Raw genomic sequence first — 25,177 nt, 5'->3', positions numbered from 1 at the left:
TTATAAAGCAGCTTCCCTTCTTTACTGGACAAATGGACAGATGGGAGGAACAGTATTGTGAGAGCTAAAGCTTTTTTTCCAGAACGTTTTATTCTTATATGCTTGAAGTAATGGCTGTATGGTTTTTTATGACTGCTTCTCTTTTCATCAGTTGAATTAAGAAAAGTATAAAAATATCACATGTGTTACTTTAAGGGTATTTCTTGTATTTTGTTGTCACTTTTGTCATATATTCTGATACCACATTCTTAGCTGAGTCAAGTCCCAGGCCTAACTCAAACAAATGCTTTATAAAACAGACGCGCAATGGCCATTGCTCTGTGACATTCGGATGATATGAAATCACGTGAAAGCTGCAGTCTGCCTTCCACTCTCCAGAATGGAAGTTCTTCTTATGGAACCATGTTTAACCAGGATATGTCACAAATTAGACCTAAAGCTCATACTAAAATATTATATTTTTTAGTTATAATAAAATGTTAAAATATTAAACTTTAAAACAAACAAAAAAATCAAATGTGAAGTTCAATGCAATTGGTAAATTGTGCTGATCCTTGTCCCAGGGATTTGCTTTAATGTCCTTGTGTAAAAGGAAGCATACAGTGATGATAATACATGTGAGAAATATAAGGAGCCTATCCAGTGTTAGATCCAGATGCAGATACATCAAAATTTCTTTCCTATCTGTATTGCATTTACTCTCTGCATTACCTTTAGTGTTTTTCCAGCTAACACAGAATCAACACTCCTCCTGCTCCAACAGAGCCTGAATCTGAAAAATCTGGTTACCTTGTTAACCACGTGCACTCCCTAAGGGTTTGTTAATAAAGGAGTCCTTCTGAATTGTGGTATTTTTAATGCATAAAATATGCTTTAAGTAAGACATTAATATTTTCTTTTTTATCTAATTTTTAAAGAAAAGTACAGAACAGCAAGGTGCTACAACATGTTACAGAATATATTGATGTTTTACTGTGTTTTGATACTACCACAGCTGAAAAGCAAAAGAAGCTCAGATATAATGCTTGTTTCTTTGTAAGTTTCTCAGAAAAAAAAAGAAAACCTGAATTTATAATTAAGGCAAAACTGTGACAAATCTTAGTGCTTTTAAGTATTATTTTCTCTTTTTTTAAAAGGCAAAAATTATCTCAGAAGATAATTTTAATCTGATGTTCTCAGTCATGGATTATGGAGTAGTTTCACTGGCTGCATAGGTCTAAAGACATGAAGCAGGCCAGAGTTCAAGGGCCTGATGCCAAAAGCAAACATTTAATCCTGCAAATTCTTGTTGATTAGAGTACTTCCCATGTGTATCACTTTACCACACTAAGGGTTTTTTCTAGGGAATGTGTACAAAAGGGTGTAATCATAGTGCTACTCCTTTCTGTGCTGTTCCAACCCAAGCAAGGCAAAGGAACTCTTTTCTCAAGATTAGCAAGGAGCAGAAGTTACCTCCCTGGCCAGTCTGTCTTGTTGCATCCCAAAGGTGACGGTAAAGCAGAGCAGCTTGCCTGGTGTTCCCCTCTGAAAAGGACAAACACAAAACATCTACTAGGGATCTCTAGAAGGTAGAGTTATGGAGGCAGAACACTCGGCTCTGCAAGGAAGGAAAAACCAACTTCAGTAAACCTATATTTACTACAGAGAGAATATTAATCAGAATTTTAAAAGTCCAGCAAAAGCTACCATCCAATTAAAAATAACCCTTCCCTGTCACTAGTCTAGTGGATAATTATACAATTAAAAATGTTGGAAATGTCATTATTAGAATTATATTACGGAAATTTCACTTAATAGAATAAAAGTCTCCCTGGTGATGGTGGCTGGGGGTACCTGGACGGACAGTGAAATCCCCCATCTCTACCTGCACGTCCCTCGGCATGTTGCTGGCTGCCAGGGGAGAACCCCAAGGGCAGTTCTGGGGTTACATCCCCAGACACATCACATGGCATTATTCCAGGGAATAAATTGTATTTGCTAGCATGGATGTCTTGTGAGAAATAGTGCACTGGCACTCTACAAATCTGAGCTAAGTATTCTCTATATTTAGTTGGTTAAATATAGCAGTAAAGTCAACTGGGAAATCTTAAGCTCTGCTGTGGAGAGCAGAGCTATTAAGAAGCCACACAGCTGTGGCATATAAAATGGCAATAAACTCACCCATTGGACCTTTGTCTCCTTTGCTCAGCTGTACCCAAATTTACAGTAAAACCACAGTGTTTCATCTGTTTGTTCACATGATCTTATTATTGAAAATGTTCCTTGACAAACCTTCTATCGAGCAAAAGTGCTCATCCATAGGATGCTGGATAGCCGGGCCAGTGACTCTATGAGCACCTTCTATTCATATGCTTCAGTCACAGAATTACAACACGTTATGAAAGATTGAGAAGGGCTCTTGCTGAGGACTCAGGATATTATTGATTTCCTTGATGACAGAGGCAATCAGGATGTTTGTGCAATGTGTGTATTTGACAAACAAGAGCCACAGGGGCGTTTAAGTTGCGGTAGCAGAGAGACTCCATCTGCTTTACAAATTTCATAACATTGATACAGAATGTGCACAAACTGTTCCCCAAATGCTAGTAGTTGCCAAGCATAGTTATCATAAGTGGTGGTAGAAGACTTACAGTCAACATAAATTACCAAGACCTTATATTTTTATAGGAGACAGAAATAAATGGCAAATTTCCTTAGATTTGGTTTTGATGCCCATTTAAGGATGACATTCACCTAGTGGGCTAGAGCCACTTAAATCTGAAACTCTGCCACTGAAAAGACTGTATATTAATTTCCAAATGGCTGTGTTTTGCATTCTTGCTTTTCTGAAAGATACAGCAGATAATCAATGTGCTCCCTGAGAGAGGTCAGCGCATGTCAGCAACCAGAAACTTCAGCACTTGTGATAATTCTAATATCGGTCCTCAGTATCACTCAGAAAAGTTTGTTCAGCCTACACAGAGATTCTGAAACAAAATGTTCTAGTTTCACATCAGTTTCTGAGAAAACAAGTTCTCTCTATACCTGTTCTGAGATCCAAACTGGGCTTTTGGAGGGCTTGGTGGGAAATAAATCTGTTCTGAGCAAATAATTAATTGATATATATGGCAGTTTTCTTAAGCATTTCTTTCTTTAGCTACACTCACATCTAGGTTCTTTGCACCTGTTTATTCACCCTGAGCTGTGTGTTAAGATTAACATGCTGTCACAGCTAATGCACAAGAAGTGTAATTACCTGTTTCCCCTGGTTCATTTTTCAAATGCTTGGATTTTGGCATAGTTGGAGGTTTTCAGCTGTTCATCTTTTCACTTCTATTATAATTCATCTCAGTAGGAAGAAAAAAGACTAAGTAAAATTCTCCTCACATCTTTGGTACATTTTCTTGCAACTCTTATTGCCACCAAAGCCTACTTCAGATGCTTCCACTCTTCCCCAGTCTCTTATTTGTCCTGCCATGGTGCAGTTTACCATCCACCCAGCTGCACAGATGCAACCATTTGTGGGTATACACAGTAAAATGGGTCATGAAATTATTAGTTTGTTTCTTTGTGGTTTTTTTTTGTTTTTTTTTTTTTTTTAATAAAGAGCAACACAGGGGAGAGGGGAAAGTGATGAGGACAAGGGCAGGTCAGCTCTGCTCCTGAGGTGAAAATTATTTATGGAATTACATCCATATCAGTTATAAGTCATCTATTGTGCTCCATAGTACAGACAATACTGTAATAGCTAATATAGCATAGTACAGTAATGGCAAGAAAAAATCATGTATACTGATGGTAGAGTCATTCCTTTCCTGAGAGGTCCCAACCAAGCACTCACCATTTGGTGCATATTTACATTCTAAAGATTCGTGGGTTATGGGACCAGCAGCCCTCTGTCAGGTTTCATCTCTGTGCTAATCAGTTATCTTTTAGCGGCAGAAACTGAACCTCCACTTTTATCTATTGAAAATATCACTGCAGTGTACAGCACAGGGAAAAGTGAGACTGTAAATGACATAGTAACTTTGGGTCTGGTTTTGGCCTCAGGAAAAGTCCAATCAGAAGGTGTTCACAAGTATTGTACCTTCCAGCATTGCTTCCTGTTTTTCACTTATGTTATTTTCTCATTTCCTTTATCATTTTCCAGTACATGCAAATGCTGTGTCTGTTCCCACGGGTGCTTCATGTACTGCATAGCATCAGAAGTTCTTACACAAAATACCTGCAAGACTGAACCTATCATGCTATCATTCTTTTATGGTTCTTTGTTGAGCCTTTTTCCTTTTTAAAAATAAATAGAATTTTACTTTCCTTTGTGGGATCAATTTTTTCTTCTTTTAGAGAGCTCTATGTAATGAAGTTATTTTTTGTGATGAGAATCCTGCTATGATAAGGAAGATAGCAGGAAATCAGCCTGACATCAGTGAGCTCTGTTCATCCTTGCCTAACTGTGAGCAACATCTGATTTTGTTTAGCTTCTCTACTTTGCAGGGCTCTCTCTGGCAATCCTATCAAGCGTTGATTCAACAGGCATTGATTTTTTTATTTTTTACTTGGAAGAGTGTTGGGGGCTCTGGGTGCAGGTTTTTGATGAGACTGAGTTTTATTGCTCAGGAAACAATGACATTGCCCTTTGATAACTATTCTTTTGTCTTCTGTTTAGTGAATCAAATGAAACAGGTACTCTTGGCAGACAAAATGCTGTCACAGGTGAACTTGCACTTAAACTCAGCAAATGCTGATAAAATGTCTGAATGAGTGACTAGATTGTGTTTTAAGCTGTTACATGAAAAAAAAGGGGTTCTAAAAGATTTCTAAACCCAGAGGGACTCATCAATACCCCTATTACATCATGCTTTCCTAACAACAAGTGGCAAATTCACTGCCTCAGCAATCCAAATTTATTGTTCCTTCTCTCCACCAGCAAGAATGGAGAATCCAGTCCCTCCCATTAGACAGACAAATGAAAAGGCTGTTAAACTGCGTGGAAGTGATATTTATATTTCCTCGTGTTTGGTGCATCTAGGTCACACTATGTCAAAGTGAGTAATGAGTGTAAGTAGACTGGTGTTGTGGCAATAATGAAGATGGTCTCTAAGTTGGATGGTCAGTAAATGTGTTGTAATCATGACACTAACAAAGAGAAATGTTCCTGTCTACACCTATTGCTTTATCTTTCTCTTTAGATCAATAAACTCACTCTAGTTGCTTTATTCTGCTTTGGACTGTACAGTTGAATTGTGCCCTGTTCTTCCACCTGTCACTCGATGCATAATGCAAAAGATTCTCCATGTCATTACAGGAAATTCAGCCTCCTTTATCATAGAATCATAGACTGGTTTGGGTTGGAAGGGACCTTACAGATCATCTAGTTCCAACCTCCCTGCCATGGGCAGGGACACCTTCCACTAGACCAGGTTGCTCAAAGCCCCATCCAACCTGGCCTTGAACACTGCCAGGGATGGGGCAGCCACAAATTCTCTGGGAAACCTGTTCCAGTGCCTCACCAACCTTACAGTAAAGAACTTCTTCCTTACAGCTAATCTAAATCTACCCTCTTTCAGTTTAAAGCCACTACCCCTTGTCCTATCACTACATGCCCTTGTAAAAAGTCCCTCTTCAGCTTTCTCATAGGTCACCTTTAAGTACTGGAAGGCTGCTGCAAGGTGTCCCTGGAGCCTTCTCTTCTCCAGGCTGAACTACCCCAACTCTCTCAGCCTGTCTTCATAGGAGAGGTGCTCCAGCCCTCTGATCATCTTCATGGCCCTCCTCTGGACTCGCTCCAACAGGTCCATGTCCTTCTTATTTTGGGGGCCCCAGAGCTGAACGCAGTACTCCAGTGGGGGTCTCACGAGAGCAGAGTAGAGGGGGAAAATCACCTCCCTCGACTTGCTGGCCTTGCTTCTTTGCATGCAGCCCAGGATACGGCTGGCTTTCTGGGCTGCGAGGGCACATTGCTGGTTAATATTCAGTTTTTCATCCACCAGTACCCCCAAGTCCTTCTCCACAGGGTTGCTCTCAGTCCACTCATCGCCCAGCCTCTATTTGTGTTTGGGATTGCCCTGAGCCATGTGCAGGACCTTGCACTTGGCCTTGTTGAACTTCATGAGGTTTGCACAGGCCCACCTCTCTAGCCAGTCAAGGTCTCTCTGGATGGCATCCCTTCCCTCCAGCGTGTCCACCACACCACACAGCTTGGTGTCGTCAGCAAACTTGCTGAGGGTGCACTCAATCACACTGTCCATGTTAAACAGTGCCGGTCCCAACAGTGGCCCCTGAGGAACGCCGCTCGTCACTGCTCTCCACTTGGACATCGAGCTGTTGACCGCAACTCTTTGAGTGCGACCATCCAGCCAATTCCTTTTCCACTGAGGGGTCCATCCGTCAAATCCACGTCTCTCCAATTTAGAGACAAGGATGTCGTCTGGAACAGTGTCAAACGCTTTGCACAGGCCCAGGCAGATGACGTCCGTTGCACCTCCCTTATCCACCAATGCTGTAACCCCATCGTAAAAGGCCACCAAATTTGTCAGGCACGATTTGCCCTTAGGGAAGCCGTGGTGGCTGTCACCAATCACCTCCTTATTTACCATGTGCCTTAGCATAGTTTCCAGGAGGATCCACTCCATGATCTTGCTGGGCACAGAGGTGAGACTGACTGGCCTGTAGTTCCCTAGGTCTTCCTTTTTCCCCTTTTTAAAAATGGGGATTATGTTTCCCCTTTTCCAGTCAGTGGGAACTTCCCCGGACTGCCGTGACTTCTCCAATACGATGGATAGGGACTTAGTCACCTTATCCACCAGTTCCCTCAGGACCCGCGGATGCATCTCGTCAGGTCCCATGGACTTGTGCACTTTCAGGTTCCTTAGATGGTCTTGAACCTGATCATCTCCTACGGTGGGCGGTTCTTCATTCTCCCAGTCCCTGCCTTTGCCTTCTGTGTCTTGGGCGGTGTAGCTGGAGCACTTGCCGGTGAAGACCGAGGCAAAAAAAGTTGTCGAGTACCTCAGTCTCCCCCATGTCCCAGGTAACCAGGTCTCCTGTTTCCTTCTGGAGAGGGCCCACATTTTCCCTAGTCTTCCTTTTATCACTGATGTACCCATAGAAGCTTTTCTTGTTGCCCTTGACGCCCCTGGCCAGATTTAATTCTATCAGGGCTTTGGCTTTCCTCACCTGATCCCTGGCTGCTCGGACAATTTCTCTGTATTCCCCCCAGGCTACCTGTCCTTGCTTCCACCCTGCTGTGCGCTCTCCTCACTGCCCTATAGTTCTTGAACTCCACCTTTTCATGGTCACTGCAGCCAAGGCTGCCCTTGAGCTTGACATTTCTCACCAGCTGCTCCTTGTTGGTGAGACCAAGGTCCAGCATAGCAGTTTTCCTCATTGGGTCCTCTATCACTTGGAGAAGGAAGTTATCATCAATGCATTCCAGGAACGTCCTGGGTTGCTTATGGCCCTGCTGTGTTATCCCACCAAAAGATATCAGGGCGGTTGAAGTCCCCTATGTGGACCAGGGTTTTTGAACGTGAGGCTGCTCCTGTCTGTCTATGGAGGGCCTCATCTGCTTGGTCTTCCTGGTTGGGTGGCCTGTAGCGTACTATAATGTCACCTGTCCCTCCCCTCCATTTAATTTATAGGTGATTTGCATTGCCAGCACGCAGTCTTGGTGCCTTACAACTCCATTCTTTTAATTTTTCTCACTTTTTCAGAAATTAGGGGGCTCATTTTCTACCTGAGCCTTGTGTAGTGACCTACATACCATCTTCCCTTACACAGAGAAAAAGAGATTGAGTCTCTCTACAATGTGGTCTTCATCCTGCTTCAATTTTTTGCTTTCTCTTACTCCTTTTTCAGGCCCTATAATCACCCATTTGTAACATAGAAAAGTCAGTCTCTCTGCTGAAGGCAGCTGTCCATCTTCTGCATATTACATAAATAGTTTCTGATGCCTGCTTCATGCAGATTAATTTATTTGCAAGTGATCTTTTGTCTTTAAAGCAGAGATCAGAAGCTGCTGGTTACCTGTAAGGATATTGCCAATATAGTTAACTTCCAAGTACAAATAAAGGAAAAAAGAGGCATAAGAAAAGGTTGTTAGGTACTGAGTAGGATGAAACAGGTAGGTTTAGAAAAGTTTTTTAAGGTAACAATAGCAATAGTACTAAGAAATACTGATCTCTTGTAAACCTCCACGTCTGTTGTTCCGAGTTCTTTACTGAATTGCTAAAAATACTTCATAGTTGGTTGTATTTGGAAAGGTCATGCTACAATGTCCACAATTTTTGCCTTAATTTTTACACCAAATGTATGGTATGCAACTTGCAGTATAAATAAAAAGATTCTTTTTTTTTATCCACTAGACATCCATGGTCTGTAAACAAACTGGTTTTATCTGCCTCAATGGTTGCGGTAGTTTGTTGTGGCAGGCTAGGGTCCATGTCACTGTAACTTCTGCAGTGCTAACTCCTGCAGGCAGGTTTGGGGGCTTGTTGCACTCAAACAGGCATCTGAAGCCTTCTTACTCTGTTAGAAGGAATTTATTTTCGTGTTCACTGACAATTGCATTGCTCTTCAGTGTAAGATCCAATTTAAGTTGAAACTGCCTCACCCTCATCCCACATCCCAAACTGGAGAATGAGGGATACAAGGAATGCAAAAAGGTGGAGAGAGACTACCTTCTGCTTCCTCCATCTCCAGAAGGAAGGAAGGAAGGCTGGGCAGTTCCCCAGCTATTGCCCCACCTCTCATTTGGAAAAGCAACAAAAAGTATCAGAGCACAATGCTCTGACTATTGATACTACCCTCCCTGTTCCCAGCACTGGGAGAGGCACAGGCAATAGCTGGGACTGTGCACAACACTCCAGGAGTTTCACCCACTAGAACTGGGAGATGGGTAGCTACAGCTGAGTCCTCACTAGCTTTTGTCGGTGTGGTCCTTTCTCCTTTATGCTGGGGGTGGCATTACCCTGCCGCGGCTTGTGCCTTGCGTTTCCCAATCCAGTCTTCGCTGCCTCTGTGAACAACTGAGCAAAGGCTGCTTTGTTCTGAGCTCGGGCTCAATTCCCCTCCCAAGGGAGCCATGGGAAGGCTCTCCCATGGATGTCTGTTGAAGTTCTTCAGCCCTTTTTACTACTGCCACCAGAAAAGACAACCTTAGTCTTTGCCATTCCAATGCTGCATATGCTGTGGTAAATATCGTGGTATATTCTGTAGAGCAGTGTGTTAAGTGCACATGCTGGCTATCATTTTTCATTGCCCTAAATCTTGTAAAGTCTTTGTGCCAATACAAAATGGATGTCAGATACTGATCTAGCAGCATTTTGCACCCAGGACTTGATGTTTTATTGTGTGGTGGGATAATTTATCAACCTATATCTAAAGTACCTTCTTTCCTGGAGACATATATTTAAAGTTGGCTCCTTAGAGCATTAACTTCTTTCACTGATATGAATGATCAAAATGCGTAACTACATGAGATATTTTATTTTGTAAAATGATTAGCGTATGTGTACTAATTACCTATCAAATTTCATATGCATGCTTAATGGTCACAAACAGGATTTGTTTACTTTAGTATAATTTGGATTCTGCACTACAATACTGTCTTTTCCCCCTTTGTTTAACTCCTTCAATACTTTGCTTGGAATAATATTTCCCACTTTCATTCAGTGAGAACCAGACTGCTCTCATTTACACAGTGGAAAAGAGGGAACTCAGATGAGGGCAGATTCTGGCTCAAAGAATTACATAAATGCTGACGATATGAGTACCATCTCATGTGAAATGGAACTTCTGTGTAACTTGTTGGGAATTAGTAGATGAGCAAAAAATCTTTTTTTTATTTATTTTTTTTATTTCCTCTAGTCTTACTTAATGCTTATGAAGCATTTTCTTGGCTCACACCACAATAGCCCCAGGCAAAATGGCTATGTAGAAAAGATATTTTAAAATATCAAAGCTGTTAGTGCAGTACAAAATATTTCTGGAAAAGGTTAAAAAGTCCCGTGTGGTATCATCATCACCTCATAAAAAAATTGGAGCACATCAGCTTGGTGTTCCTACACCTGTCGTGCTGTACTGGGGGAGTTTCATGTGCCTGACCAGAAAACAATGACATACATTACTATTTAAATATATTTTTCTGTCTCCACCTTCTTATTGTTCTAAGTAATATATTACATACAAGATGAATTAAGGAACATACTTCTCAACTCTGACATTTTTCCTCTTTTGGTTCAAAAATAAGTATAGACTGGTATTCCACAAAAGTACACACTGAATCATTCCCATTAATTAAGGATCGCTTTTACATCCACTTCAAATTAATTTAATAATAGTTTTAAGATTATCTGTTTTGTTAAGCTGAAATATATGAGCAGCTGTGTTACTCCTACAGCTTTTGGCAAGTTGCAGGAATGCAGCACCTATGCGCAGCATCAGGGTCTTGTGAGAGCAGAGGTAATTGCCCATCCATGTGGTTCTTTTGCATACCTGGGGCCTGTTTGCACAATTAATATTCACATCAGTATTTGTTTTATTGTTACCCTGTGATTCTCAGGAAGCAAATACTTCTGGCAGGTTGGTAAGGGTAGCAGAGCTGGGTCTCTTGTGACTTTTTTTCATTGAAAAGCCTGAAGTTGGTGGTATTAGTCATCTGCTTAGTCAAGCATGTGCCTAAACACCTTGCTAAACTGAAGCTGTAACGTGGAGATCACCATAAAAGTCTGTTGCCTCCTGGCTGTAGGTCTAAGACTCTGAATACCAGCACAGTCTACCTGACCTTTGAATAACTTCTGTATTAGCAACAATGAGCTGCTAATAACTAAGGTAAGATAACTAAGAGGAGATAGTGCTGTATTGTAGTGGCTAAGATCCTTTTTCGTCCTGAGAGCAATGGTGACAACAGTAACAATGGGAATACTGCTTGGGCAGCGGTTTTTCCTGGTGTCCACCAAGAAGATAATTTTTTTTAGGATTGCCAGAATGCTGATGACAGTCATAGCACTATTCATTTTGACAAGTGCAGCTCTCTTCATGCTGATGCTACAGTATTTTGAAGAGCAGGTAGGGGCCTGATGTCTTCTTAAGATACTTTTCTATATGCATCCCACTTCCTGTTCTGATCCAGCTCCTGGCTCCCAGCCACTTCTCTTGTCTCTGATCTTTATCTTCTGAGTGATCAGCAGGTTAAGCTACTGCAGCAGATCTCACTTTACCATGTCAGCTGGGCTTGAGTAAATCTCCATAGCTGACAAACCTGAGGTGACAGCACACAGAGGACTGGGCTCGCTGCAGAATGGACTTTCAGATGCTGATCGTCTTTGAGGCCCACCTACAAACCTTTCTTAAAGCTTTCTTACTATATCTGAAGTTTTATATAATACACCAAACGTAATCAGTGAAACGTGCTTAGTTTCTATGGTGACGGGTACTGGTAGAGAACTCTGAGATGAATTGAAGAACAAAAGAGCGCAGGAAGCTGAGAGCCCAAAGTTCACTGTGCAGATCTAATTTGTCTGTGTAATGTTTAAAGAATAGAATGAGGAACACTACAGGAAAAAGTAAAACAGATGTAACTAACAACGGATTTCATCTGGTACTAGCATACCTAAGGTTGCAATGTTCATTCCCATGCTCATTTATTCCTTTAATGTTAAAAATAGTTGCACAGGCTTAAGGCAGCAATAGAGAAGTTGGCAGCTGAACTGGAATTGAATAGTCACTGGAAAGGGGTCTGAGTTTGAGGTCAATATTGTCAAGTGTTAGTGGGAATATCTGTGGGATCACTGGAAATTCTTGGAAGACATGCTGGTATAAGAGAGGTACGGGATAGCATCAAGCAAAAAGACAGAGCCATAGGGGAGAAGAGGTCAAGCAGCCTCATACCAAGTCTATTTAACATTTGATCTTCTGCTCTTGCCTCACTGCTCTTTGTGCCAGTATTTGACTGAATAGGGATCATAAATATAAAAAAAAGGGTTGTTCAAGCAGCAAGGAAGACAAAACCACTCTACATTTGCTAAGAAAATTGAAGGTTCTTTAAGCAGAAGAAAAAAAAATCTGTATACATTGTCCATACGGTTGCAGTTACTGCTAGCAGTCTTTCTAACTTTCTGTGGTTTAAGCAATGTTTCAAAATATTTGTTTCACTTTCCTTGCCTGAAATCACTTTGTGTTTCCTATAGCATTACTGCTGTGATAGTCATGGTGGTGTTGAGGAAGCATTATGTGCTTGACTAACTTCCCACTATTTAGATTCAAAAAAATGCATTTCCTCAAGCTCTGTACAGCAAGATTTACATCTACTGTAACAAAGCAAGGGGAGGATGGGCTTGAGCTCATTGACCACAGCCCTGCAGCTTGACATTCTGCTGCAGTTACTGGCAAAACTCTACGAGGCAAATTGCAGCTTTATTGTGTCAATAAGCACAAGCATAGTAAATGGTGGCTTAGCAAAATCAATTTCCCTGTCAAAGGTCAGGAGGGTTTGTAAGTGCATCTGTTTAGAGAATAGCAGCCTAATCTGTGCAGTTGGTGATGTTCATAACTCATTCACAGCTAAAAGTTGTCTATGTCCATTTTATGTGGAGGAAAGAGAGGAAAAATGTCAGGTTTTGGAATAAGGCATTGGGCTAGGAATAGAAAAGCTCATGTATGTTGTTGCTAACTCTGATGCTGAGCTTTTACACAGTATTCATTTGCAATCATAAGGCTGTAGCCTGTCTGAATCTCAGATCTGAATTGGAAGGAAAGGAAAAAAGAAAATGCATTCCTGCCCAGTAGTTCAGGAGACGTACAGTAGACAAAGACTTACTGGATTTATTGCTGGTATTGGTTGCCCTGTAGTGGGCAGGGAGATGGAGAAGGGATTATTTCTACATTTTGTATCCATGTGCTTCTCTATATGCACCACTATATGCTCTACTTATGTTGGAGGCATTTTGTTGACAACAGGAACAAATAGTTGAGACAGGAAGAAGAAAAGCCAGGAGTAATGCCTCCTGTTTTTTTCACTGCTCTGGTAGCAGCGTGGTCCCAGATCTGAGTTTGAGGTCAGTAATTCATTTTTCTCTCCAACTGGTGTTCATGTGTCCTGGAAAGCAGCTCTATCAGTGTACCACCCTGAATTTCCTTAAGGATTAGAATGGACTGCATTATTAGCTTAAATGCAATTTATCTAACTGCTTTTTCATTATTGTGTTCCAGCATGTTACAAAATGTAAAGGAAGAGATTTAGCAAGTGTAACGCTGCAGTTTCAGAGTTTGCTGTTTTATTGAAGACTGCCAGCCCATAAACATTTCTGTAATACGGCAAAGATGGGACCAGGAGATTAATGAAGTTTTAAAATCCCCTCCTAAGCATTTTGTAAACTCTAATATGATGGGACTCAGTAATTACTAGAAAGCTCAGAGAGACAACTGTTCAGATGGAAGTTTTTAATACCTATTAACTTTGTAAGTGAAGTGAAATGAGTGAAACTCTCAGGAGTTTCATTGATCCTTGCCTTTTCTTAACAGTCTCATGGCCCTCAAGGATGTTTTATTTTAAAAAGGTGCTGAGTCTGTCTGAATATAATCCTGACAGGGAAACCAAACTGTCTGCAGCTTCACATAAACAGATAGTTACATTTAGCAAGGTTTTCTAGTTTACTGAGAATCACTATTTACTAACTAATCCCTTCTGGATAGAGGTATTGACTGGTGAGAGACTGTTACTGCAGGAATGCTTGCTGGATTAAGAAATAAACATGAAGGCTACCAGACTTTCAACATTTATATAGAACCACCTAGAATTCAGTGCCCTTAGAATTCAACTTGTGAGTCTCTCCAGGAGTGACGGAGCACCATAGTCACATAATACCCATTATATGCTGCATTGTTAGTTGTGGAAAGTTGTTACGATCACATTCCTGTCTTCTGCATTGTGATACATCTTTCTGTTAGTTTTTACTATCCTAAAAATATATTCAGGAAGTGACTTATGCTGATTGAAAGTCTTCTTCGAAGTGACTAAAGCTCTGAAATTAAAATGCTCACAAATTATTAATTTTTTGTGAAACTGAAAAAAAAAATCAGTGTAGGTATTGAACAAAAGGGATTAAGACTTTAAAAATGCAAATGCTTCTCTTGATATATAGTCCTGAAAATGTTATTCATGTGGTAATCAGATAAGTATGTAATATACTTTTTCTTCTCTCATCTGTGTATACGATCTTTGTGATTTTGTATTCCATTCTCATGTTATTGAGTAGTTGCTCACATATAGCTACTCGGTTAGAGGCGGAGGAAAGGGGGTGGTTTTTTATTTTTTGTCTATGAGTTTATACTTGTTGCTTAGCTTTTTAACAGGTGGAGCTTTATTCAGGAATGTGTAGTTTGTGAGACATCATACTGTCTGAACTACTTGGTATTAGTCATTCTTTGTAAACTGTTTATTAAGCTGAGCATAAACAGTAAATTACACAGAATAAATATATAGAATAAATAACTATCTTTAGATTGCTGTAAGCTCTTCTGAAGTCTTTGTTTTACTGAAGTAACATTCTCTTTGTAAATTGATGTATTCAGAACACAGTTCTGATACTACTGTCATTCAAAGCAGCATAAAAAATAGCAACTCAAATAGTCAGAGTACTTATATTCTTATGAAAGGCAAATGTCAAACACACTTATGAGCTACTATCTTCATGACGCGATTCTGAAGCAATGGCTAAACGTGCAAGAAGCACAGATCTTGCTTGGTTTGGTGGAGTCCGCTTAGATAACTGAATTCCCAAGCTGACAGTCTCCCTGTTACACCAGCCCTTTTGGGGCAAGAGGAAAGAAGCCGACAGCTACAAGAGGACTGAGCCATTCCCTTCATTTTTCTCTGTTTTGTAGGACTGAGTAGCTGTGATGTTTGCTGTAACTAGGGAATTGCAAGTTTGTGCTTTTTATGCCATTTATACAGCTGATGAGTTTCTCACATACCTGTTCTTGGAGTTAATGTAATATGCTGTCCACGTTGAACACCAGGTTCATGCACCCTGAACGTGCCAAAGGTAAACCTGCCCCAGAGCAGCTGTAGCTGCTGGACACGGTACAAGCCAGAGTGGTCCTCAGGGGGTGGGTCTGTGCGGCCACCCTGACTCCACAGCTGTTCCACAGTAACCACAGGTGACCCCTGCAGACACCATTTCTGACATCGAGGGTCTCCTGCCTCACCTCCAGCTGCCTCTCTAGAAAGGCAAAGGTCTTATAAGCCTTGTGTCCATCTGCCAGGCCCAGGAAGGTGTGTCAGCCACTGTAAGGTGTCTAAAATGATAGGAGATGCCTATGTTTAGGAAAATGAATTCCACCCCAGGTGTCATTGCTGAGGAGTAGTTGTAGCTCTGACCTTCCAGTTTTCCTGTAAGGGAATCTATTTCAGAAGTCAGACCTTTTTTTTACTCTGTTGTGGAATCTCCTCTGACAGAAGGCAAAAACTACTGCAGCCATTTCACCAACTCACTTGTTCAGTATGCACCATAGGCCTGGCTGCAAAAGCCTTCCCTGCAAACCTGTGATAGATGCAGTGACTTAACCAGGATTTAAAAGTGGTTATTCTTCTCTGTTTCACGCTTGGGAAAGTATAGCTGGACTACCATGTAGAGATTGAGCCTCCCCGGTACACAAAAGGTGTTGACATAATGGAGCGAGTCCAGTGGTCTGTAATACGCTGGCCACCAAAGTGGTCAGGGGCCTAGAGCACATGTGCTGTGAGGAGAGCCTGGGGGAATGGGTTTGTTCAGCCTTAAGAAGAAAAGACTAAAAGGTCTTCAACTCCCTGATGGGAGGGTGGAGAGAAGGTGGAGCCAGACTCTTCAAGGGAGAAAAATGATAGAGCAAGAGGTAACGAGCACAAGCTGGAACATAAGATAGTCTGGTTAGGAAAAAAAAAAAAAAATCACTGTTAGGGATGTACTGTAAGAGCCTGCCCAGAGAAGTTGTGGGATTTCCATCTTTGGAAGTAACTCAAAATTTGACTGGACAAGGTCCTGAGCAACAGGATTTAAGTTCGCCCTGCTTTGAGCACAGGGTTGGACTTCTGAAGGTCATTCCAATCTGAATTATTCTGTAATTCTGAATACTGACCTGAATAAGAATAGGCCCATGCACATGCTTCCTTTTTTTATCAAATCTGAGTCCAAAGCAGAATGCAATACACCTTCAGGATCTATCAGAACTGGGTGCAGTACTGTTTAGACTATAAATTCCAATCACTCTTTTTAACTAAGTTTCCCGGGTAAATCGCTGCATGACTCTTAAGCTTTTAGGCTCCAAGCTGTCAGTGTTATTCAAATAGGAATGCTCTGCTAGAGCTCACTTGGGAAATTAAATAAGTGTAACTGTGACGCGTGTATTGGTCCAGTAAATCTATTGTAATACCTTCTGAGACTCTCAGAGGGCAATTATATCATGTAGTATCCTCATGTGTGATGCTTGTACTCAAAGTTTTTGGGTGAATCACTATTACAAGCCTCAGGACTTGCATTTAGTGGACTTTGCAGTTTTACTACAGCTGTTACATTTCCATGGCTGTTTGCTATGCTTTTTGCAACATTTCCATGAAGTTTTAATGAATGTTTTCATTTCATGCAGTTTAGTGCTGTCTTGTTCATGATGCATTTCAACAAAAACACTTTTGTTCCAGTTAAAAATCCTAAAGAAGTAATAGCAAAAATGTTCCATGTAATTGTTGAACTGCAACATTTGTCCATTATAGTGTTCTTGTACTCTTCCTATCCCCCTACTATTAACAATAGTATCAAATAATTTTATAAAGGTAGGATTCATTTTCCATTTCCTCAGTGGATGCTGTCAAGGAACATTCCTACTTGTTCTCTCATACCATTGCTTTAACCCTATTTGAGCACCATCTTAATTTTGCCCCATTATTCTTATTCAGAAACATTTTGATCTAGTACTTTTGCTAGTATTTAATTCTAAAGAAAACTGACACAACCTCTTAAAAGCTCTAATGTTTAGCTCACAGTTCTGGAGGTCACATAAGATAGTATGAGTGCATAATACTACAATGTATGCAATATGTTGGCCACATTAGTCTTATGAAGTAATGTCCATTCAGTGTCTTCCTCCATGGTACCTAATTTGATATAAACCCAAGAAATTTGATAATGAAAATCTTTTTCTGTAAAATTAGATCTAAAAATAAAACACAGCTTAAGAAATACAAAGAGAAATCTATACAAATACCACTATTATTCAAGTATATGAATCCTGACAACAGCTCTTTTTTTTTTTCTTCAAAAGGAACAGCAGTAAGTAACTGAGATCCATCAAATGCTTTTGCATGGTTCATTAACTGTATTGCCTCCACATTTTCACATTTTTTAAACATTTTAAGTGCAGTCACTCATTCAGACTTTGACAAATAGAGCTTTGCTTCTCATTTTAAAATGTGTCATTACCAAGGAAAAACAGAATCCTGAGATTTCTGATCAGAATGAGGTTTTCACAAAGATTTTGGAAATAATTTATTTGTCCTTTGGTTGGACAAGTCCTTGAATAATCGCACTTTCTGGGAAAAATGCCATTATTTCCACTGTTCATCATTGCATGGCAACTTTTTGATCTCCTCCCAGAAATAGCTTCTTTTTTGAGTAGAAGACATTCAAGATAGCAACACCAACTAGTCTTCAACAGGCATAAATATACATGTCCTGTTGATTGGCCAGCTTCATTTAAAAGTACCCAGAAGTAACTTGGTCAGTTCTGGTTAAACTTCAGCTGTCACCATACTATATACAACAAATGCTGTTTATACTTTTCACTTGGTTGCATTGGTATTTCAAGCATTTTCCTTTTAAAATTAACTGGTCATTTCAAGGAACACTTTTATGCACCTTATTTCCTGCCTCTTTTTTTAGTCTTGTGAGATTGGAATTTTGGGTCTGGTTTTGGAGTTTTGGCTGAACGAGTCTCGGAGTTATGTACAACTCAGGGTTAGCCTCTGTCCAAGCTTTATGGCAGGGAGGAGGTTGTTTATTTGAATGGGGAACAGAGAACAAAGCAGCAGATTTGACCACATGTTCACCGTTAAGCTAAAAATGGTGATGTGGTCAGCAAAAGAAAGGCACTGAAGTTCCCCAAAATATTTCTCTCTTATGCCCATTCCTAAAATAAATCCATTCTTCTTTCCCACCCTCCGAATTTCAATTAGGATGCTCCAGTGTAGAGAATGGAAGTGATACACCTGCTCCTTCTTGGACCTCTTCCAGCTCTAGGGAGAGAAAAGGAGCTGATCAGCTCCTGTGGTTTGGAAAATGCTGGCTTAAACATTTTAATTATTTGTTTGTTGCACAGGAACCATGGTGCTACAGTTATTGTAATGGTTTGATTTCTTGCTTCTAAACCCCTTCAGTATATCTGCATCTTCTCAAGCCTCTGCTCTATCCTGAAATATGTCTCACACAGAGCAGTACAGAGTGCTAAGGAATCTTCTGGAAAACAATTCTGAAATCTTGATGAAATCCACATTCACAGGAATTGAACATTCCCAGCTCTTTTCCTCTTCCTACCAATATACTTTTATAGAACAGTGGAGTATATTATTAAAGGCAAAGACTTTAGCTGTTTATCTGCTTCTTTGATAGGAATTCCAGACATGTCCTATACAAGTAAGGAAAAGATGGGGAAGAATGTATTGCAATGTGCAGTCATGGGTCATGGGTATTTCCTGTAACCTGTGAGTTTTGGAATAAGATTATACCCGCTGTGTGCACGTGAGCTAAACCCCCTCATGCTCAATATAATGTTTAGTTGGAAAATATGTAAGTATAATTGGAATATTACCCTAGTTTTGCCAAATATGGGTGTGGTTGCTGTTCTTGCCAGAACTGCTACCTCTATTTTAACCCTTGCCTCTCCTTTCTCTCAGCTCTCATGCTGTTCCACAGTCAGAGCTGGCTAAAATAAGAAATTATGGAAAAATCTCGTTCATGACAAATGATAAGTTTTTGCTAAACTCTACCACTTTTTTTTTTTTTTTCGGTGGTGGTGGTTGGAAAAATAGAAATCAGAGCCTAGACTTCATTCCACAGTATTTAGCAGCTGCATAGTCCAGTTCATCTGGCATATCAAAAACTGCATCTGAATCCAATCTGAATCAAAGAAACAATATGAGCTGAAAAAAAGTCAGCGCTAGGAAAGGTTTCATTGTCAATATAAATATTTTTTTCATAAAGGTCTGACCATCTCTACCTCTGTCCTCATTTCCTAAGTTTTTCTAATGCAGACTAAAAGGTCTTTTGGGGGTAGGCATCTTGTCTTGTTTTGCTGTCAGCCTACATTTTCCTCAATGAGTGCTTAGTATCTGGTTAGTTTATTTGAAAGTCTAGATAAAAGCTGAGCTGTTTGGAATATCTGGATCTCATTTTGCAGAAAAGCAGCTCAAGAGTTTTTATTTTTTCAGCCAAAATAAGCTAATGTCAAGATTTATCCAGATAAATGATCTCCCGATGTTAATGTTTCACTGCTTGGAATGTCTTTGGACAGCTGTAATATTTGTAGCAGTTCTTTTAAATCATCACTTCTGTCAATTTGAAAATGCCATGGTATAAAGTTTACAACCTTTTTCTTTTACAGTGGCACCCATTGTAAATGCTGCTGTACTAAGGAGTCAGTCAATATGGCATTATATTATATGGTATATCTTACAACAATGGAAGTAGAATAATATCATAGCTGGTATATATCATGTTGGCTTGAAATTTCTGTGCAGATTGTCATTGCGATGCAATTTGCATTCAACTTTTACCAAAAATGTTAAATGTTCTCTATTCATTTTTTATATACTGCTTCATTTCATAACAGTATTCTCAGAAGCACAGTGCTTTGTGCCTTCTAGATAAACTAAAACCAAAGCAATAAAGAATTATATTTTGTCAGATGACTACCAGCTGAGGTGAGTTTGTACCTTGCTGGGTTTTGGAACATATACCAATATTCCAGTAACATTTACTGTAGAACTTTGCAAAATGAGCTGTGATACTTCAGATGAGCATGTGCTTTCACAATTGCATTTTTTGATGCTTCAGACTACCTCACAGACTATCTTTGAATCTTTCTATCCCCTAAAAGACTCTGCGTATTTGATGAAATTGGTTTAACGTGGAACATTCTATAATTGCCAGCCTCTATGACTGTACAAGACTCTACTTTCTGTGCAGTCAACCATGGCATACTGACTTTCGAAATGGTTGGTAGTAAATGGAAAGCTGTAATTGAAATTAATGGAAAGTTTGCTGCCTTTCAGTAGGATTTTGCGTAATAGTAATAATAATAGTACAGCATAGTGTTTGCATGTTAAATTTGCTGCCTAAAAAAGTTCTCTGTATGGGTGATACAGGGTATGGAAATAGTCAAAATGCTTTTAAACTGCATGGAAACAGAAGATACGAAGTGCTTATTCCATTTTCTCTCTACCTCTCAACCCACCTAAATGCACAGGCCCTGTTCCACAGACCCTGTCATTCATGTGAAACTAAAAAGCTCTGTCAACATGGAAATTCTCCGGACTGTCAATTCCCTTAACTAATCCAATTTCTATAGACAAAGCATCTGCTGTGCTTTTAGTAAGTGCTGTATTTGCTGATAGGAAGTGTGAAAGATATTGGTGAGGAATCAGATCTGGGAGCTTCTGTAGGAATCAGAGCTCCATTTGCAAATAATTAGTAAAAGTAAATAAAAAATAACAGCTAGTTGTGTTGAAGAAGAGCCTTTGGATCTACTCAGTGAGAATCTGTGTTACAGTTATAACAGGAAACTGTATAATAAGAACTTGGCCTGAAAACATAATGGAGTTACTGATTCATCTCATGGGATAATCTTCTTTCAGTGGTTTGAGCAGATATCGCTCTACATACTATTTTCAATCTTTTGCTTATTCCCACTGAAATGAATAGAGCTTCTGCACCATTGATTTCAAAACTGTTTCATGTAGCAGGAAGAATATATACTAGTAAAAAGACATTCTACAGTAAGAAAAATAGGTTGTTTGCGTGTTACACATGACTCAGCAGAGCCCAGATTTTGTAACTGTTCAAAGTGCTCGTTTGGCCTTTATTCCTGCTCCTAGTAAAGTCTTGGCCTCAGGCACCTTGCCATATATTTGAGGTGGGAATGGCACAATGGAAAACCCACAGCTTTCTTCATGGCTAAAATAGAGCAGAAGTTGCAGCACTGCGATACAGATTAATTACTACCTTAAAATCACTAATTAAATTTGTTGTTATTTAAAATTCATTTTATATTATGTAATCTAGAATAATCCCAGGATTGTAACTTTGATGTATTAACCAATGTCAACAAAGAATAAGTGGTCCACTCAGGTAAAATATATGTGCTATAACGTTTTCAGCTCTCTACTGTGTGGGGCAGAGAAAGGCAGCAAGCTGAGCAAGAGAGGCATCTGCCCATCTGTCTGGTCTTCAACTAAAATATCTGAAATTCTTCCTCCCATCTGAGTGATGCCTCTCCCAGCCCTTCCCAACCTTACATGGTGACTTGCTCCTTCCCTACAGTGTGCTGTAGGTACTGCTTTCCCACTGCAACCCTGTAGCATAAGCTATAAACCTTGATTCTGTCAACAGAGGCTGGCAGCCTCTTCACAGCAAGCTTTCTGAAAGGTTTTCTTCCAACAACCAACTGGACTGGAATTAGGAAGAAAACAGATTACTGTCCTAGTATTTTCACCTTCTGCTGAGTACAGGTACCACCTGGGTCTGTTCACACTTTTGCATAAGGAATTATTTTGTTTGGTCTGATGTGCCCTTGTCTTTTATACTGTAGCCATAGCATCCTTGATATGAGTAAACAGGCATCTGGATCAGATTTTTAAAAGTATCTAAGTGCCTAAAGAGGCACACTAGAATTTTGGCTTCATATTTAGATGCCTAAATGTTTTTAAAAATCTGAAGTCTAAAGCTTCAGTTTCCAAAATCGTACTTGTATCAGAATCCTGGCTCTTGTCCAGAAGAAACTCATCTAAAGAGGAGCAAAGGAGAGGAGGGATCAGTTGCATGGATGTTCAGGCCTTATTTATATAAAAAAGACTGAAAGCTTTACAGAAGTATATTCTAAAGTTTAAAAATCTAAAAGGGAGGGAAAAAAACCCCAACCTCAAAAATGTATGCTCTTTAAAAATTTCATATTTTAAATTGATCTAGTGGGGTTCTGTGGGTTTTTTGAGGCCTAACTAATTTTTGAAACCTTGGCATTGGCAACATTATGTTCTTAAATAAATACCCAGCCTGAATCACTTAGCCTCCTGCTGAAGTATATACAGACAATGGGAAGATTTTAGCACAAAGTAGCAGCTTCATGTCTGAATATCTCCATTTTTGGCAGCTTGTATCTCATTCTATTATTCAAGCATGGGGGAAGGATTTGAATGTAGAGTGTTGGGGGTTTTTTTTAGTTTGTTTAATTATTAGCTTAGAACCAAAAATAGCGCAAGTCCTGATTTACTTTAACACTAAGTGTCCTATTCATAGAATTTAAGCCACAACCATGAGAGAATTGCATAACTTAGGAACATAATAACTGTAATTACTGGAACAGCAAAGGTCACTGGGTCTATCATCATTGTTTCTTAATTTCTCTTTTACTTTTATCCCTTTATGCGTATAGTCCTATTTTATCCATTCCTTCTTTAAACATCTTCTCTTGTTATAATTATGAGTTAATTCACTGTCCCTGAATTAAGCAGCACACCAACTTATCCTGAATGTCTTCATTTTCTTCCTAAATGCTTTTTCAGTGCTTCCCTCTTCTGTTTCACATTTTTGTTTGAATGTTTAATCAACAGGGAACCACTGAGAGTGGTGTTCTTGTCATCAGCTTTACTTACAGCGATGTCTATGGAATTCTTCCACTGTGAAAAAGCATTTACACACCTTGCTCTTCACAATATATGGCTAATATGAAAATGTTGTATTTTCACTCAACCCTTGCCTGTTCAAGGCTACATAGCTGTTACCTCCCTATTTTAGATCTAGTTTATTGCGGGGTCATGGGTCTTTCACCACATCCTGGAGGACAGCTGCTGCTTTCACATAAGAAAAAAACGTCATCTCTAATACAATACCCTATTATAATATGAAGCACTGTCTGCAATGCTTCTAGTACACTAAGGCAGATTATCCATGAGACAGGTTAGACATGCTCTCACAAAAGACCATTACCAAGGCAGCTTAGAGTTTCCTCTCCTGTACGGGATCACATTTTGAAATATTTGTCTACTTAGCTCAAAAGGAATGCTACCGAATCAATGCAAAACTATCTAGGGAGCTATTTGATTTGCATCCTTGCTTATCTCAGTGCTGCACTATATTCAGTGGCGTTTCTAAACTTGCTTGTGTGATTGCTCCCTTTTATCAGGTAGGGTACTGAGACTGAGGGCGTTAAATAACTTCTACTGAACCATATCAGGGATCTGCATCTATGCCATGAATCAAACGTAAGTCTTCTAAATCCCATATCAGCAACCTCGGTATAAGTCATACCTCTCAGAAGAAGTCAAGTTGCTTCGTATTCAGGATTCCTTAGAATTTGAAGGGGACTAGTTTGGGGAGATGACTGTCTACTTCTATTTTAAAAATTCATGTCTTCCCAACATATTTTATCATAGCATGTCATAGAAACAATATGACTGACTGGCAAAGTAACATTAGTCTAGGATAAAGTGTCAAAAGAGGGATTTCTCTCAAACCGGGAACCTCTTAGTGGTAAGCAGACTTACAAGAACAGGGCTGAAGGAAAGCAGGTCAAATTATTTTTACTTATGCTCCAACTTGAATTATAACTTTGGTAATAATGCTATGTCATCTTTCTTAACAGTTCTGTTTATCTAGTAAACTCACCATGCAATTCCCTTTTCTTTTACCAGTACTTTGAATGTAAATTTTGCATTTGACTTGGAGGATTTTTTGAAACATTATTATACTTGTCTTTCCAAAGAGCTTTGTGACTGGTACAAGTTTTCATTCCTCCTGAGGGATTTTGTAGGAAGGATTCACATATTTTCAACATGCTGTAGTGTGTCAACCCTGGCCGGTGCATTATCATGTCAGGATCCTACACTCAATAAAATAGCTTGGACACTGGTCATGATAGACCTGTCTTACGCTCGTGTTTTGCTCCCTGCTGAGAAAGCCGAATTAGCCCAGCTGGAAAAGTGGGTCCCTGGGGCCACCTTTGCCCTGTGCAGTGAAGATTTAGCTCCTGCTTATCCAATGCTGGTGAGATAGTTCACTGTCTCAGACAGTACTCAGTTAATATTAGTATGAGCTCCCCAATGTCCTGCTCAGGAAAGATTAGAGGACTGATAGTGGATTTAAAGAAGCAGCAACATGGAAATACTGGAAGTAAATTCAGTCTTTTACTGGGCTTTTAGCTTAGCAGTGATCATGGATCCTGAAACCTCAGTCCCTATTGAGTTTAAAAGTGCTTGTTTTAACCTATAAACCCTCTCAGGCTTAATAAATTAGAATTAATTTTTTTTTCTCACTGTCATACCTTGCCTGAGAACAGATGCTCAGACCAAAGCCACCTTGTGAATAAAAGTCCATTAATATTTTATATCTAAACAAATAATAAAAAATAAGAATAATATTTGTGGACATGAGGGATGAGTAAAAAATAATTTAAAATACATATGCATATTTTAATGTAAATTAGTACTAGCTATCATGACCTGTTTGTCACAGTCTAGATGGACAGCTTTCTTGATGGTCTCCAAGGTGAAATTAGAAGTGTGGAATGGATTAGAAAGAACATGGAAGGCAAAAACCCCTACACGCTGTTCAGTGAAGCTCTGTGGACATTTGAGGAAAAAAGAAATTAAGTAGAACATATGCTCAAGCTACTGTTCTCAGTGGAAGCAAAACTTGGTGTTTTGAGAGAAAGGAGAAAGGTTTTTGAATGGTGCCTGTTATATATGAAGCTTGTTAATAATGAAATTCTCAGCAGTTGATGCCTGCACATTCTGTGATTCGCTTTACCTGAAACACGTCACATTCCAAGTGATAATATACTGGGCACTGAATACTTGATAATAAAATAACTGTTTAGTAATTGAACTCATAAGAAATTAATCTTTATTGCAAATTCTAGGAGTAAAGGAGTTTTCTAATTGCATTAAGTCACAACGTTT

The 25,177-nt window shown here is 39.6% G+C and overlaps 1 protein-coding gene across 1 annotated transcript in view; it reads right to left on the bottom strand.

Annotated features, from left to right (window-relative positions):
- SHISA9 (shisa family member 9) overlaps positions 1-25,177 on the bottom strand; it is a 193,360-nt gene that overhangs the window by 54,272 nt on the left and 113,911 nt on the right. The window lies entirely within an intron of this gene.

This window comes from Buteo buteo, chromosome 27, assembly GCF_964188355.1.
Source record: "Buteo buteo chromosome 27, bButBut1.hap1.1, whole genome shotgun sequence".
In the NCBI taxonomy this organism is placed as follows: Eukaryota; Metazoa; Chordata; class Aves; order Accipitriformes; family Accipitridae; genus Buteo; species Buteo buteo.
This window is presented reverse-complemented; position numbering and strand designations above follow the sequence as displayed.